General features: G+C 44.0%; 1 long non-coding RNA gene across 4 annotated transcripts in view; it reads right to left on the bottom strand.

Moving 5' to 3' along the window:
* LOC140731352 (uncharacterized) overlaps positions 1 to 14323 on the bottom strand; it is a 322062-nt gene extending 307739 nt beyond the window's left edge. For all 4 annotated transcript variants that reach the window (XR_012099796.1, XR_012099797.1, XR_012099795.1 and 1 more), the window contains exon 1: positions 14046 to 14323. This is a non-coding gene — a long non-coding RNA (uncharacterized lncRNA). The remainder of the gene's footprint in view (positions 1 to 14045) is intronic.
* Positions 14324 to 14551: the final 228 nt, after the last annotated feature.

Here is a 14551-nt window from a genome sequence, read left to right as displayed (position 1 = left end):
GACTTTCCTCGCATGAATATAGTGATAAGTCAATTATAACTCACTTATAAGTCAATAGCATCATAACATTTTAAGTAGTGTTTGGATCTTAAACACACAGCGCATATTTTCCTCGTATGAACATATAAAATCACTGCAACACACCAGTCAGAGGATGAGGTAAGGGCTGGAGGTCCCCGTACTGGGGCCACAGCGGTCGCAGTCCGGAGAAAGCGACCGACTGAGCGAGGAGTTCGACAGGGCGCGTGCCCGCCCCCCTTGTAGGTAGGTAGGATCCATAGGCCGACAAAAGTTTGGCTCGAGGGATAACTCTCAGTAGATTGCAGCAAGGTAGCTGCTCTGCTACTTATGAAACCCTGAGCCCGAATTAGGTCGTCTGCCAATATTTTAGAATCGGGTTCCCCATAAACATTCGGTGTGGTAAAGAGATTCAGAGGCGGTGCCCATCTGTCCACGCTCCACGCCAATAGCAACTGCACTTCTCGCCGGCCGCACCAAGTGGCCAGTTACCCAAGGCCAACCGGTGATCCCTGGCGCTAGGGTATCACTGCATTTAGGCGACTGATGACCTCGCGTGGGTAATGACTTCGCGTGCGTTCAAGTTCAACAGTGGGCGTGACAGGGAATGAGGAAAGGTGCAGCTGACTCATATCGTTTCCTCGCTTTGTAGCCGTTGCTTTGTGGCCCGGTACCGGTCCGCAGCCTGGTGGTTAGGGACCACTGACTAAGGAGGTCATTCGGAAGGAAAAGATGAATTATGACAGGAAGCTGGCAACTAATATCAAATAAGATACTAAAAGCTTTTTTAAGTATATAAAGGGTAAAAGACGTCTGCAGTATACCGGACATTCAAGAGTGTCAGGGAAGTGAAGTTTGTGCAGTGAAAATTACGACTGAGAAGGTGCTCAGGAAGCTTAATGGTTTGAAGGTGGATAAATCTCCTTTCTGAAGGAGATTGTGGAAGCACTAACAATTATCTTTCAAGAATCGATAGATGCTGGCATTGTACCTGATAACTGGAAAACTGCAAATGTTACTCTGCTATTTAAGATGGGTGGGAGGCAGCAGAAAGGAAACTATAGACCTCTTAGCCTGACATCAGTGGTTGGGAAGTTGTTGGAATCGATTGTTAGGGATGAGATTATAGAGTACCTGGAGGCACATGACAAGATAGGCCAAATCCAGCATGGTTTCCTGAAAGGAAAATCCTGCCCAACAAACCTACTGCAACTCTTTGAGGAAATTACAAGCAGGGTAGACAAAGAAGATGCAGTAGACGCAGTGTACTTGGATTTTCAGAAGGCCTTTGACAAGGTGCTGCACATGAGGCTGCTCAGCAAGATAAGAGCCCATGGAATTTCAGGGAAGTTACTAGCGTGGATGAAGCATAGGCTGATCGACAGAAGGCAGAGAGTGGGAATAAAGGGATCCTATTCTGGCTGGCTGCAGGTTACCAGTGGAGTTCCACAGGGGTCGGTGTTGGGACCACTGCTTTTTACAATGTATGTCAATGATTTGGACTATGGGATTAATGGATTTGTGGCTAAATTTGCCGATGATACAAAGATAGGTGGAGGAGCAGGTAGTGTTGAGGAAACAGAGAGCCTGCAGAGAGGCTTAGATAGTTTAGGGGAATGGGCAAAGAAGTGACAAATGATATACAAGGTTGGAAAGTGTATGGTCATGCACTTTGGTGGAAGAATAAACTGGCAAACTATTATCTAGATGAGGAGAGAATTCAAAATGCAGAGATGCAAAGGGACTTGGGAGTCCTCGTGCAGGGTAGTCTAAAGATTAATAACCGGGTTGAGTTGATGGTGAAGAAGGCTCTGTAGGTCACTCATGAGACCACACTTGGAGTATTGTGTGCAGTTTTGGACTCCTTATTTTAGAAAGCATATTCTGACATTGGAGAGGGTCAGAGAAGATTCATGAGAATGATTCCAGGTATGAAAAGGTTACCGTATGAGAAACATCTGGCAGCTCTTGGGCTGTATTCCCTGGAGTTCAGGAGAATGAGGGGGGAATCTTGTAGAAACATTCCGAATGTTAAAATGCCTGAACAGATTAGATATGGCAAAGTTATTTCCCATGGCAGGGGATTCTAGGACAAGAGGGATGACTACAGGATTGAAGGACATCCTTTTAGAACTGAGATGCAGAGAAATTACTTAAGCCAGAGGGTGGTAAATCTGTGGAATTTCTTTTGCCACGAGCAGTGTGCAGGCCAAGTCATTGGGTGTATTTAAGGCAAAGATAGATAGGTTCTTGATTAGCCAGGGCATCAAAGGGTATGGGGTGAAAGCAGGGGAGTGGGGATGACTGGAAGAATTGGATCAGCCCATGATTGAATGGCAGAGCATACTCGAAGGGCCGAATGGTCTACTTCTGCTCCTATATCTTTTGGTCATGGTCTTATTTGAAAAGGTATCCCATGCAAGGCTCATTGAGAAAGTAAGGAGGCATGGGATCCAAGGAGACCTTCCTTTGTGGATCCAGAATTGGCTCGCTTACAGAAGTCAAAGAGTGGTTGTAGAAGGATCACATTCTGCATGGAGGTCAGTGACCAATGGTGTGCCTCAGGGATCTGCTCTGGGACCCCTTTTCAACGTGATTTTTATAAGTGACCTGGATGAGGAAGTGGAGTGATGGGTTAGTAAATTTGCTGATGTCACAGAGGTTGGGGTTGTTGTGGATAGTGTGGAGGGCGGGGCATCAACAGGACGCAAAACTGGGCTCAGAAGTGGCAGATGAAGTTCAACCCAGATAAGTGTGAGGTAGGTCAAATATGATGAAAGCATATAGTATTAATGGTAAGACTCTTGGCCGTGTGGAGGATCAGAGGGATCTTGGGATCTGAGTCCACAGGACATTCAAAGCTGCTGCACAGGTTGACTCTGTGGTTAAGAAGGCATACGGTGCATTGGCCTTCATCATGGCATTGAGCTTAAGAGCCAAAAAGTAATGTTACAGCTATATAGGACCCTGGTCAGACTGCACTTGGTGTACTGTGCTCAGTTCTGGTCATCACACTACAGGAAGGATGTGGAACCCATAGAAAGGGTGCAGAGGAGATTTACAAGGATGTTGCCTGGATTGGGGAGCATGCCTCATGAGAATAGGTTGAGTGAACTTCGCCTTTTCTCCTTCGAGCGGCGGAGGATGAGAGGTGACCTGATAGAGGTGTATAAGATAATGAGAGGCATTGATCGTGTGGATAGTCAGAGGCTTTTTCCCCAGGGCTGAAATGGCTAACATGAGAGGGCATAGTTTTAAGGTGCTTAGAAATAGGTACAGAGAAGATGTCAGGGGTAAGTTTTTTTTAAAAACGCAGAGAGTAGTGAGTGCGTGGAATGGGCTGGTGGCGATGGTGGTGGAAGCAGATACGATAGGGTCTTTTAAGAGACTCCTGGATAGGTACATGGAACTTAGAAAAATAGAGGACTATGGGTAACCCTAGGTAATTTCTAAAGTAAGTGCGTGTTCAGCACAGCATTGTGGGCTGAAGGGCCTGTATTGTGCTTTAGGTTTTCTATGTTTCTAATTACGATCACTATCTCCAAAATACTCTCTTACTGAGAGACCTGACACCTGACCAGGTTCATTTCCCAATACCAGATCAAGTACAGCCTCTCCTCTTGCAGGCTTATCTACATACTGTGTCAGGAAACCTTCCTGAACACACCTAACAAACTCCACCCCATCTAAACCCCTTGCTCTAGGGAGATGCCAATTAATATTGGGAAAATTAAAATCTCCTATCATGACATCCCTGTTATTACTGCACTGTTCCACAATCTGTCTCCCTATCTGCTCCTTGATGTCCCTGTTACTACTGGGTGGTCTGTAAAAAACACCCAGTGGAGTTATTGACCCCTTCCTGTATCTAAATTCTACCCATAGAGACTCAGTAGACAATCCCTCCATGGCTTCCTCTCTGATGAAGGGAGCAATAAAGGTTCTCCAGCCTGTTTCACTAGAAAGTAATAGATCTAGATTCTTGCACATTGCAGAAAAGGTCATTCTTCCAGCCACCCACTGCCTGGGGTCAGATGGATAGAAACTAGACTGCAGAAGATGGAATAAGCATTGTGGGTTACTTGGCGGGTCAAACAAAATTTAGAGAGAGGTAAGGACAGTCAACGTATTAGATCCTGATGAAAGATCTCAGCCTGAAGCACTGACTGAACATTTCCCTCCACAGATGCTGCCCAATCCACAAGTTCAGACGGCTGTTTTTTTTTAAGACAGAAACTGCACACTGAAATCAGGCAAAGAGCAACAGTGAGATAGCAAAATCAAAACAGAAAGAAACAACATTTTCTGTTTTTTTTTAATTAATCTATTTATTTGCAGACATAGTGTAGAACAGGCCCTTCCAGCCTGTTGATCCATGCCACCCAGTGATCCAGATTTAATCCTAGACTAATCACGGGACAATTTACAACGACCACTTAATCTGCCAACCAGTACGTCTTTGGACTAAGAGAGAAAAGCGGCGCACCCAGAGAAAATGCACATGTTCATGGCAGGAACATACAAATTCCTTACAGACAGCAGTGAGAAATGAATCAGATCATCGTGCTGTACTACCCTGCAGTGCCAGCGAACACCAATTGTGGATCGAATACCACTGCTGTCTGTATGCTCTCACCGTGTGTTTCTTCCCACATGTCAGAGCCGTACAGGTTAGGGTTAGTATGTTTTGGGGATACTGCCTTGGCGCTGGAAGCCTGGCGACATTTGTGGGCTGCCCCCAGCACAATCCTCGCTGATCTGATTGGACAAAAACAACACACTTTGTTGTATGTTTCAATGCATGTGTGACAAATAACACTAATCTTTAAATATTAAATTAAATATGAGAATCAAATGAAATCCCCAAGAGGCACAGCAAATTCAATTTAAGAATATTTATATTTTATACAGCTACCTTAGTCACACTGCATAGAAGCTGACCCTCTGGTCCAGCTAGTGAGTGCTAACATGGTTTCCTGGATCGTCCCATCTACTGGGACGTCTACTGATCCCATCTACCTCCCATCTATCTCCCCTCTATACCTCTCACTGAACCTGCCTTTACCCACAATATATCACTCCACACGCACTTCTCCTTTAATGCTTCTATTTCATCATGTATTCACCTTAACACCACCCACGGCTAAACTAATAGAATATTTACTAAAGCAAGTCATTAATGAACACCATAAACCATTTTATTATCACTACCTTGTAAAATGCATTAAAAACCTACAAGGGAATTTCATAGAGACACACTTACATAAATTTTGAGGGTCAAGAGTAGATTCACAAGGATCATTCCAGGACTGAAGGGGTTAATGTATGGGGAGTGTTTGGGGATCTCATTGAAACCTACAGAATATTGTAAGATCCAGACATGGAAAGGATGTTGGGCATGTCTAGGACCAGAGAGCAGCACAGCCTCAGAATATAAGGTTGATTCTTTCGAAGAGAGGTGAGGAGGCATTTCTTTAGCGAAAAGGTGGTGAATCTGTGGCATTTATTGCCACAGACAGCTGTGAAGGCTAAGTTACTGGGTACACTTGAAGTGGCAGTTGACAGGTTTGTGATTACTAAGGCATTAAAGCTGGAGAATGGGGTTGAGAGATATAATAAATCAGCCATGATCGAATGGCGGAGCAGACTCGATGGGTCAAATGGCCCATTCTGCTCCTATGTCTTATAATCTCTATTAAGTCATCTATAACCCAGGAAGCCCTGTACTTATGCAATTATTTATGTTAACCTTCTTTGATTAATTTAATTTTATGATAACTACATCTCTCTACACTCTGATAGGCCTGATAGCCACTGAGGCCTACTAGGTTTTAGTCATAGAGCACAGCAGCTCAGAAACAGTTTTCAGCTCATCTAATCCATGCCAAACTTTTAATCTGCCTAGTCCCAACCATAAGCCTTCATGCCCCCTCCCATCCATGTACCTATCCAAACTTCTGTTTTGATATTGAAATCAAACCCACATCCACTGCCAACTCATTCCACACTCTCCCCAACCTGAGCAAAAAAGTTCCCCCTCATGTTCTCCTTAAATATCTCACTTTTCACCCTGAACCTTAGCTCTCACTTCAGTGGAAAAAGCAGGCTCTGGGGCTGGAAGGCCCAAAGACCAGCACAATTCACTGCTGCACCTAGATCTTGTCAAGACCACTGCTAGGTCTGGTTTGATTTAAATTCCCATTAAGTGAAACTTCCCACTGTAGTTAGTAGCTATGATACCACATTTTCCAAATAAAATACATTTATTTATTGAGATATACACTCCCTTCCGGCCCAATGATCCAGTATGACCTATTAACCCATACATGTGTACAATGTGGCTTATCCCCTCACACATGCTCTAGCACAGAACCAGCACAAATAACAAAAGGATATCGTACCCCAAGGACCCAGATCTGGGTATGCCACAGAACCATGCGTTTGCCTAGTAGATTCTTCTGCTTATGTTCCCAGTGCTGTCAGACTTCTTAGTTTAGAACTCAAGCACCTTATCTTCAAGCGTACAGCAGGAAAACTCAACATGGTCTGGGTTAGCTGGCCACGAAGGTTACCGATTCCCCAAAACAGCCACATAACGATGAATGGAAATCACTGGCACAGAATTCACTTCCAGCCGGAATTTGGCTTCTCTGACTTTGTTGGTCACCAACTTTTATCTTCCCACTGAGGAACCAGCATCTCTACAGGGAACCGACAACATTCACCCCCAACCACCCTCCCCACCCCCCATGTGAAGGGGCAGAAATTCACTACCTCACACTGACTTGTGCCCAGTTGATTGCTGTTGTCAGTTCAAAGCTACATACAGCAGCATAGTTGACTAACACTGCAAGAATCGTGAGTGTGCTCATTCAGATCATGGACTCAGGGCACAGGGCACGGGTTTATGATCAGGTGGAATCCTTCTCAATCTGAAGGTTCAAATTCAAAGTTCAAAATAACTTTATCAAAGTATGCATATGTTGCTGCAATTTACAGGAAAATAAAGAAATACAATAAAATTTATGAAAAACTACACATAACAAGAGTGACAGCCAATGTACAAAAGACGACAAATCCTGCAAATAAAAAAACTTGAGTCTGTGGGTGGTGTAGTCAGCTGAGAGTTGAGATGAGTGAAGTCATCCACGCAGATTCAGAAGCCTGATGAATGTCATGTACCTGAACCTAGTGGTGTGGAACCCAAGGTTCCTGAAGAGGAGACTATGCCCTGGGTGGTGGGTGTCCTTTATGATGGACAGTGCTCCTTGTAGATGTGCTCGTTGGTGAAGAGGGTTTTCCTGTGATGGACTGGCTGTACCCAACACTTTTTCTGTTCCTGCCCATGGCCCAGTAGTTACGGAGAATACAACATTTAAGACATTTGGACAGACACACAGACAGGAAAATTTTAGAAGGATGGAAGCACCTTGGTCAATATGGACAATTTAGGCTGAAGGGCCTTTTTCTAGGCTGTGTAACTCTGATTGCTACCATACATAAGGGAGAAGGTACAGGAGCCTGAGGGTGGGCGCGCGCGCGCGCGCGCGCACACACACACACACACACACTCACACTCACACTCACACTCACACTCACACTCACACTCACACTCACACTCACTCTCACTCTCACTCTCAAGGAACGACTTCTTCCCCTCCACCATCAGATTTCTGAACAGACAATGAACACTACCTCATTACTTTGTTCTCTTTTTTTGCAATACTATTTTTTTAATTTTTTTTATTATAACTTAGTTTTTATATATTGTACTGCTCTGCTGCTGTGAACCAACAAATTGCATGATGCATGTAAACCTGATTCTCTGAATGGTTGTGCTGGGTTTAAGGTAATCAATATAAAGTTTTTAATTAATTGAAATGTTTTAATATTACCGTAGATTCCGGATTATAAGCCGCTACTTTTTTCCCACATTTTGAACAGCTTTGAACACTGCGGCCTTTACTACGGTGCGGCTAATGCATGGTTTTTTTTCATGCCGCCAAAAACATTTTGCCTCGTAACAGTAGACCAATAAAATTGATGAGTAGTTCACAGAGGTCCAATGAAATTGTACGATAAATCAAGCGCACTTTCACAATTAAATTATTGTAAATCAGTCATTTGTACTCACCCTCATCAACATGGAAAACACTCGAAGAAAAGCATTGTGCTGCCTTTATGGCAGTTATTTAGTTTATAATATTTTCGCTTAGTAATTCATTTGTTAGTATTTTCTAGTTAAAGTTAGAAGTGTTTTAAGTGTATTTGTTTTCTGTACTACATCCCGGGATGCTATGACGTCACATCCGGTTTCGCTGCGTCTTGTGGGAAAATGCCGGTTTGCGATAAACGGGAAGGTGGGGGCGAGCGGCATTAGACCCGCGCGAGAACGCTGCTTTTAAGTTAAAGGCGATCAATAACTTTTCCTGGTATATATTTTTTTACCAGTCGTTAGGAGATATTGGAATGTTGTTCGTGCACTGTTCAGTAAAAAAGTATACGCAATGTAATTTGTGTGTTACCGATACGTATGTATATTTAAAAGTAGCCGTGTTACAGGCACGGTTCGAAAAAAAGCATTTGCAATATGTATTTGTTTATGTTACCATACGGATTTAATTAAAAGTTAAAAAATCCTCACGTGTAATATCTTTCTGTGTAAATATCTCATATTACAACGTGGGACACCTGCGGCTTAAAATCCGGTGCGGCTTGTACAAGTACAAAATTGATTTTCTTTCTAAAATTAGAGCCTGCGGCTTTTAATCAGGTGCGCTCTGTAGTACGGAATCTACGGTATTTCAGATATTAAATGTAAATATTCATCTTGAAACGTGTTCATGGCATATTTAATTTTTTTTTAAGTATTTCGTAGGGTTGTGAGGGTCAGAAAGTCAAGAGGCTGACAGCTGGCTAAGCTTGGGGAGTGATGCAGCTTATCTATCTATCTAGATAGAGTGCGGAATAGGCTCTCCTGGTCTCTCGAGCTGTGCCACCCAGCACTCCCCCACCCCCCCCACCATTTAATCCTAGCCTAATCACAGGACAATTTACAATGACCAATTACCTAACCAACTAGTAGGTCTTTGGACTATGGGAGGAAACCATGCAGTTGCAGGAAGAATATACAGGCAGTGGTGGGAATTGAACCCCAGTCACTGGTAATGTAAAGTATGGTGCTAGTCAATATGCTCTGCCACTCCAAGGTATTAAGGGTGGACATTTCTAAGACTCACCATGTGCAGCCAACATCGCTCCGAGGGGTCTCACTGAGCAGTATCCAGTCAGACAGGGACAGATACGGAAGTCAGGTTCAGTGGGCAGATAACTGGTGACCTTGGAGAGGAGGGAGGGGAGTCCAGGCTCACTGTGAATCCAGGCCAGTGAATACAGTAAAGTACAACACAACTCCAATTTTCAGCCCACCATGTTGCACCAAGGCAATCTCTTCCCTTCCAATGCAGATGACCAAACACCCTTCATTCTCTGGATCTTCAAGTGCCTAAGAGCCTCTTAAACCCATTAATCCCCTCATCCACCCCCCCCCCCCACCCGCTCTACATTCTGTGTAATAAAAAAATGACCCACATATCTCCATTGAACAAGTTTCACTTTGGAAATATGTTGTCAGGAATTGTGAGCACCTAGCCAGACTGTGGATTGTATTACACTGCATACATACGGCCATGTTCTTGTTCTCCCCCCCACCCTCTGCCTCACACTTCCTCCCTCACTTTCTACCCATCTCCCTCTGACTCTCACTCTCTCTGCAACCCCCTCCCTCCATATCTCTAGCCCCCCCATCTGTCTCTCTCTCCACCCCTCCCTGTCTCTCACTCTCTCCTCCCTCCTCTCTCTCTACCCCTCCCCCCATCTCACTCTCTCTAACCTCCCTCTGTCTCTCACTCATATGCACGTGTCATCTACATACCACAACTTGCTGTCGAATTTTTGCAGTGACTTTGGGAGTGATGTCATTTGAACTTTCCCATTTGTTCCGCCTCCATGGGAAGCTTATTTTCAATCCAGGTTAGTTTATGGTCACATACATCAAGGTGCAATGAAATTCCCCGTTTGAATGGAGCTCAGAGTGAACAGTTGCAATGAGAAAGATCAAAAAACGTCAAGCCAATAATGCAACCTTCCTGAAGCGCAGCCTTCCGTGGGACCGGGTCCACCGCTTACCTGCTAATTCACATCATGGTTCACATGCCGTCAGGCTGCAGGCTTAAGATGAAGACAGACTTCTGAGCAACGTCACACTGGGAAAGAATAACCCACAGTCCTGCATGACTATATTTGGAACGGCACATGAATGGCAGGGGTAGGGCAGGTCGAGTGAAGTAAACAGTTTAAATGGTTTGGCACAGAGTACATGGGCCAAAGGGCCTGTTTTTCCGCTATATGGAAGGAGTTAAAGATTTTTTGAAGAAGCCCACACTTGCAGGCCACATGAGGTCAGGTTGAGCAAGCTAGGGCTTTTCGCTTTGTAGAGAAGGTGGATGAGAGGTGCAAACACGAGGAAATCTGCAGATGCTGGAAATTCAAACAACACACACAAAATGCTGGTGGAACACAGCAGGCCAGGCAACATCGATAGGGAGAAGCACTGTCGACATTTCGGGCCGAGACCCTTCATCAAGACAAAAGGTCTCGGCCCGAAACGTCGACAGTGCTTCTCCTTATAGTGTGTTGGATGAGAAGTGGCTTGACAGATGTGTACAAGATGACAAGAAGCATAATTCAAGTGGACAGCCAGAAACCTATTCCCAGGATGGAAATGGCCAATATCAGGGGGCATAATTTTAAAGTGACTGGAGGGAAGTATAGGGGCAATATCAGAGGTGAGTTTTTTCTAGAGTGATGGGAGCAACCTACTCGGGAGGTGGGATAGGCTGCTATATCAGGGACATTTAAGAAACTGTTAGAGAAGCACATGAATGATAGAAAAATGGAGGTGGGAAGGGGTAGCCTGATCATTCAGTAGATCAAAAATGATTAGAGTAGATCCAGTGTGGGATTTTGCTGTGCACAAATTGACTGCCATATTTGATAAATAAATGACCATAATCAATCTAGACGCAAAGAAGTGACAACTTCATGAGAGATTTCATATAAATGCTAGTCTTTCTCTGCTCTACCTGTTCAAGTCAAAGAACAGTATTTTATACTTCATCTTCGATCATCCTTTTTCAACTTCGCTGTGACAGTCCCAAACCCCGGCTACAACAGGAGGAGGGTTGGACATGGGGCCCTCCATCCCGTAACAACCCAGCACTACTGGAATGTCAGAGATGGATTGGGACACCAACTCCATCATCAAGACAACTCTTCACTGGAACGCTGAAGGGTGGAGGAAACGCGGGAGGCTGAAGACACTGTTCTGCGGACCCTGAACCATGCCTGGGCACAATAGAGGAGATGGCCAAGGACAGACAGAGATTGCCCTGAACATTAGCGAGTGACGGGCAGTGGGGGGGGGGGGGGGGAAGGAGGAGAAAAGGGGGCAGAGGAGAAGGAAAGGGTGGGGGAGGGGGAGGAGATGGAAGTTGGAAGAGATGGGTATGGGGATCAATCACTTTGCATGCAGAACTGTGCAAAGGGAGAAAAGTACCATGGAAAATGACACTCATGATTACAGCTGATTCTACTGGTGCATGCAAATATGCACCAGAGTCTCGTCTCTCAACCAAGCTGCGGATTTTAACCCACTGCACACGAGTTAAAAACCTTAAGAAGCCAGCATCACACTCAAGATGCATAATTAAAATGCTGCAAATGGTACTTGATTGAATAATGTTTGCATAAATAGGGTATCCAAAGCCGAAAGCACAGCTTTACACATTGCCCTAAACCTACTCAGCCCTTCAACCTAAATTCATCTCCCAGCACGACCAGAGAATCTCTCTTCCATAAACCTATTTACTATCTTTGAGCTTGCAGTGACCATGCTATTGGGTACACCTGCAAACTGATCGCTAATGCAAATATCCAATCAGCCAATCATGCAGTAGCAACTCAATGCATTAAAGCATGAAGACATGGTCAAGAGGTTCAGTTGTTGTTCAGAACAAGCATCAGACTGGGGAAGAGAAGTGATCCAAGAGACTTTGATCATGAAATGTTGGTGCCAGATGGGGTGGTTTGAGTATCTCAGAAACTGCCGATCTCCACGGATTTTCACACACAATCTGTAGTTTACAGAGAATGGTATGAGAAACAAAAAAAAAATCCAGTAAGCAGCATTTCTGGGGATGAAAATGCCTTCTTAATGAGGGAGGTCAGAGGAGAATGGCCAGATTGGCTGAAGCTGATGGGAGCTCAATAATCACCTGTTACATAGTGGTGTGCAGAAGAGCATCTCTGAACGCACAAAGCGTCAAGTCTTGAAGTGGATGGGCTACAGCAGCAGAAAACCACAAACACACACTGAGTGGCCACTTCATGAGGTACAGAACAGAGTGGCAACTAAGTGTACTTTTCATCCAACTTTTTATACAAAAATCAACCAAACTGTGCTTAATCACCCCCTCAAATATTAAAAAATCCTCAGACATTTCACAAAAAGTGTTACCAAACTAAATTTGACACTGAGACATATTAGGAGATTTCAGAAAAGCTTGGTCAGAAAATGGTGTTTTCTATGACAGAGGCCAGGATAGGGGTTGAAAGATGGAATTCAAGAGTCAAACCCCCAGACAACTGACAGCACAAGACAATATTAATATTAAGAAATTCACGAGTCCAAAAGTAGAGGAACACCGAGTACCCCCCACCCCATATCCACGTTTGGCTGCAGCAACACAACCAGGTTCCCTTAACAGTACTGTTTCTAAATTGGTGAAAATGAAACTGAATTTTCTGGAGAAAATATAATTAACTATCATTCTTACATAAACCAAACACAAGAGAGAATCTGCAGATGCTGGAAATCCAAGCAACACACACAAAATGCTGGTGAACTCATCAGACCAGACAGCAGAGTGAACAGTCGACGTTTAACCCATTGCCAAAGGTAAATAACCTCCATCCACTTTGTTTTCAACGCCTACGGAGTCAAATGATTTGAATTTACACCTGTTTCAAGCAACAGGTGTAAATCGATCAACATCATTGACAAAATTCAGGAAAATGTCACTAGAATTGATACTTGTTCCGCTACTCTAACGGTCCATTTCTTTCGCAGCAAGTCCACAGCGGTGCTTCTTGCAGTGTGGAATAGTGGGGTACTTGGACTGGACTGCAAATCTCAGGCAGCGACTGGAAATTGGCTAGGTAATGCAGGAAGTGCGAATTTATAATCCCCGCCTACTAGAATGACCATCTCCTGTACTTTCCTGCAGTAGGGAGGGTTAAAAAAAAATCTCGAACACTGGCGAGTATGACCAAAAAAAAATCAGATTGCATTTTTTAAAAACTAGTCTCTTTGCCTGTATCGGCCAGTTGGCTTTCATTTTGGAATGGATACATGACATAAAAACTAAATTAGAAAAGCAAGCTCTGATTTCTGGTGCCTGAGTAAATTCTTCCAAAGCGATGCATAAGCACTGCAAGGACCTTAAACTTCCAGAGTTCCGTCAAAATAAAATCTATTCTTTTGGGGTGGGGGAGGTCTCAATAAGATTTATCTTTTGTTCTATGCGCAAACGCGCATTTTTTTTTAAATTACGGTAAATGTTTTTGGTAACTCAACATAAACATTTAATAACCGTTGGAAAAGTCCATGGTTGATGGGAACTACAAATGGAAAATACAGTACATTATTTTCAGCAGTTCATGTTTATAAAATGCACGCGCAAAATTTATCAGTTTCAAATTTACCCACTAAGAATAGACAAAGAGCAAATACAATATTTTAATCCGGCCCACGTTCAAGTTAACTGGAATTCAAAAGGAGATACTGGTTTCTGTTCTGACTGTATAAAAAATCACAGCAAGATCACGGCCTGATCGGATTTAACAATGTAACAACAGAAACTGCACAATTCGTAAACAGAAAATAAACAACAATATAAATAACTCACTTCAGAGGTTCAGTCTTCCGCTGCATCACAGCCGTGTTGCAAATTAACCAAAATTAGAAGTGCACGAGTAGCCAGTTGGAAACAACAATAAAAATGGTTTTGCTCCGTAACAATTCCCCTTTCGTTGTCAATGGTGATCGGAGAGAGGTCATCTGCGGTTGCAGAAGAGCTTCTGGTTATGAAGGAACGGATATTTCCATTGCAAAGTGTGATTCCAGCACCTTTCTCCATGAGCAGCAGGTTATCTATCACTCCTCCATCATTATTCCATGTGCTTGCACGCCTCGCTCGCGACGTCAATGGAACGTCGCGGCGCGAGCGCCTGACGTCACGGAACCCCCGGGGAACACCCGTTCGGAGCGCGCTCAGTAAATGCCCGCAACTATTTCTATTTCTAATACAGTAAATCCCGCACTGCAGTGAAAGTGGAAGGAACTGCCCGTCGTCGTCCCCTGTTCCCCCTCCTCTCACACAAACAGCAACCGAACACCGCCCTTAGGTAAATC

This window comes from Hemitrygon akajei, chromosome 1 (assembly GCF_048418815.1).
Source record: "Hemitrygon akajei chromosome 1, sHemAka1.3, whole genome shotgun sequence".
Classification (NCBI taxonomy): Eukaryota; Metazoa; Chordata; class Chondrichthyes; order Myliobatiformes; family Dasyatidae; genus Hemitrygon; species Hemitrygon akajei.
The sequence above is the reverse complement of the archived record's forward strand: the minus strand, read 5'-3'. Positions and strand labels throughout refer to the sequence as shown.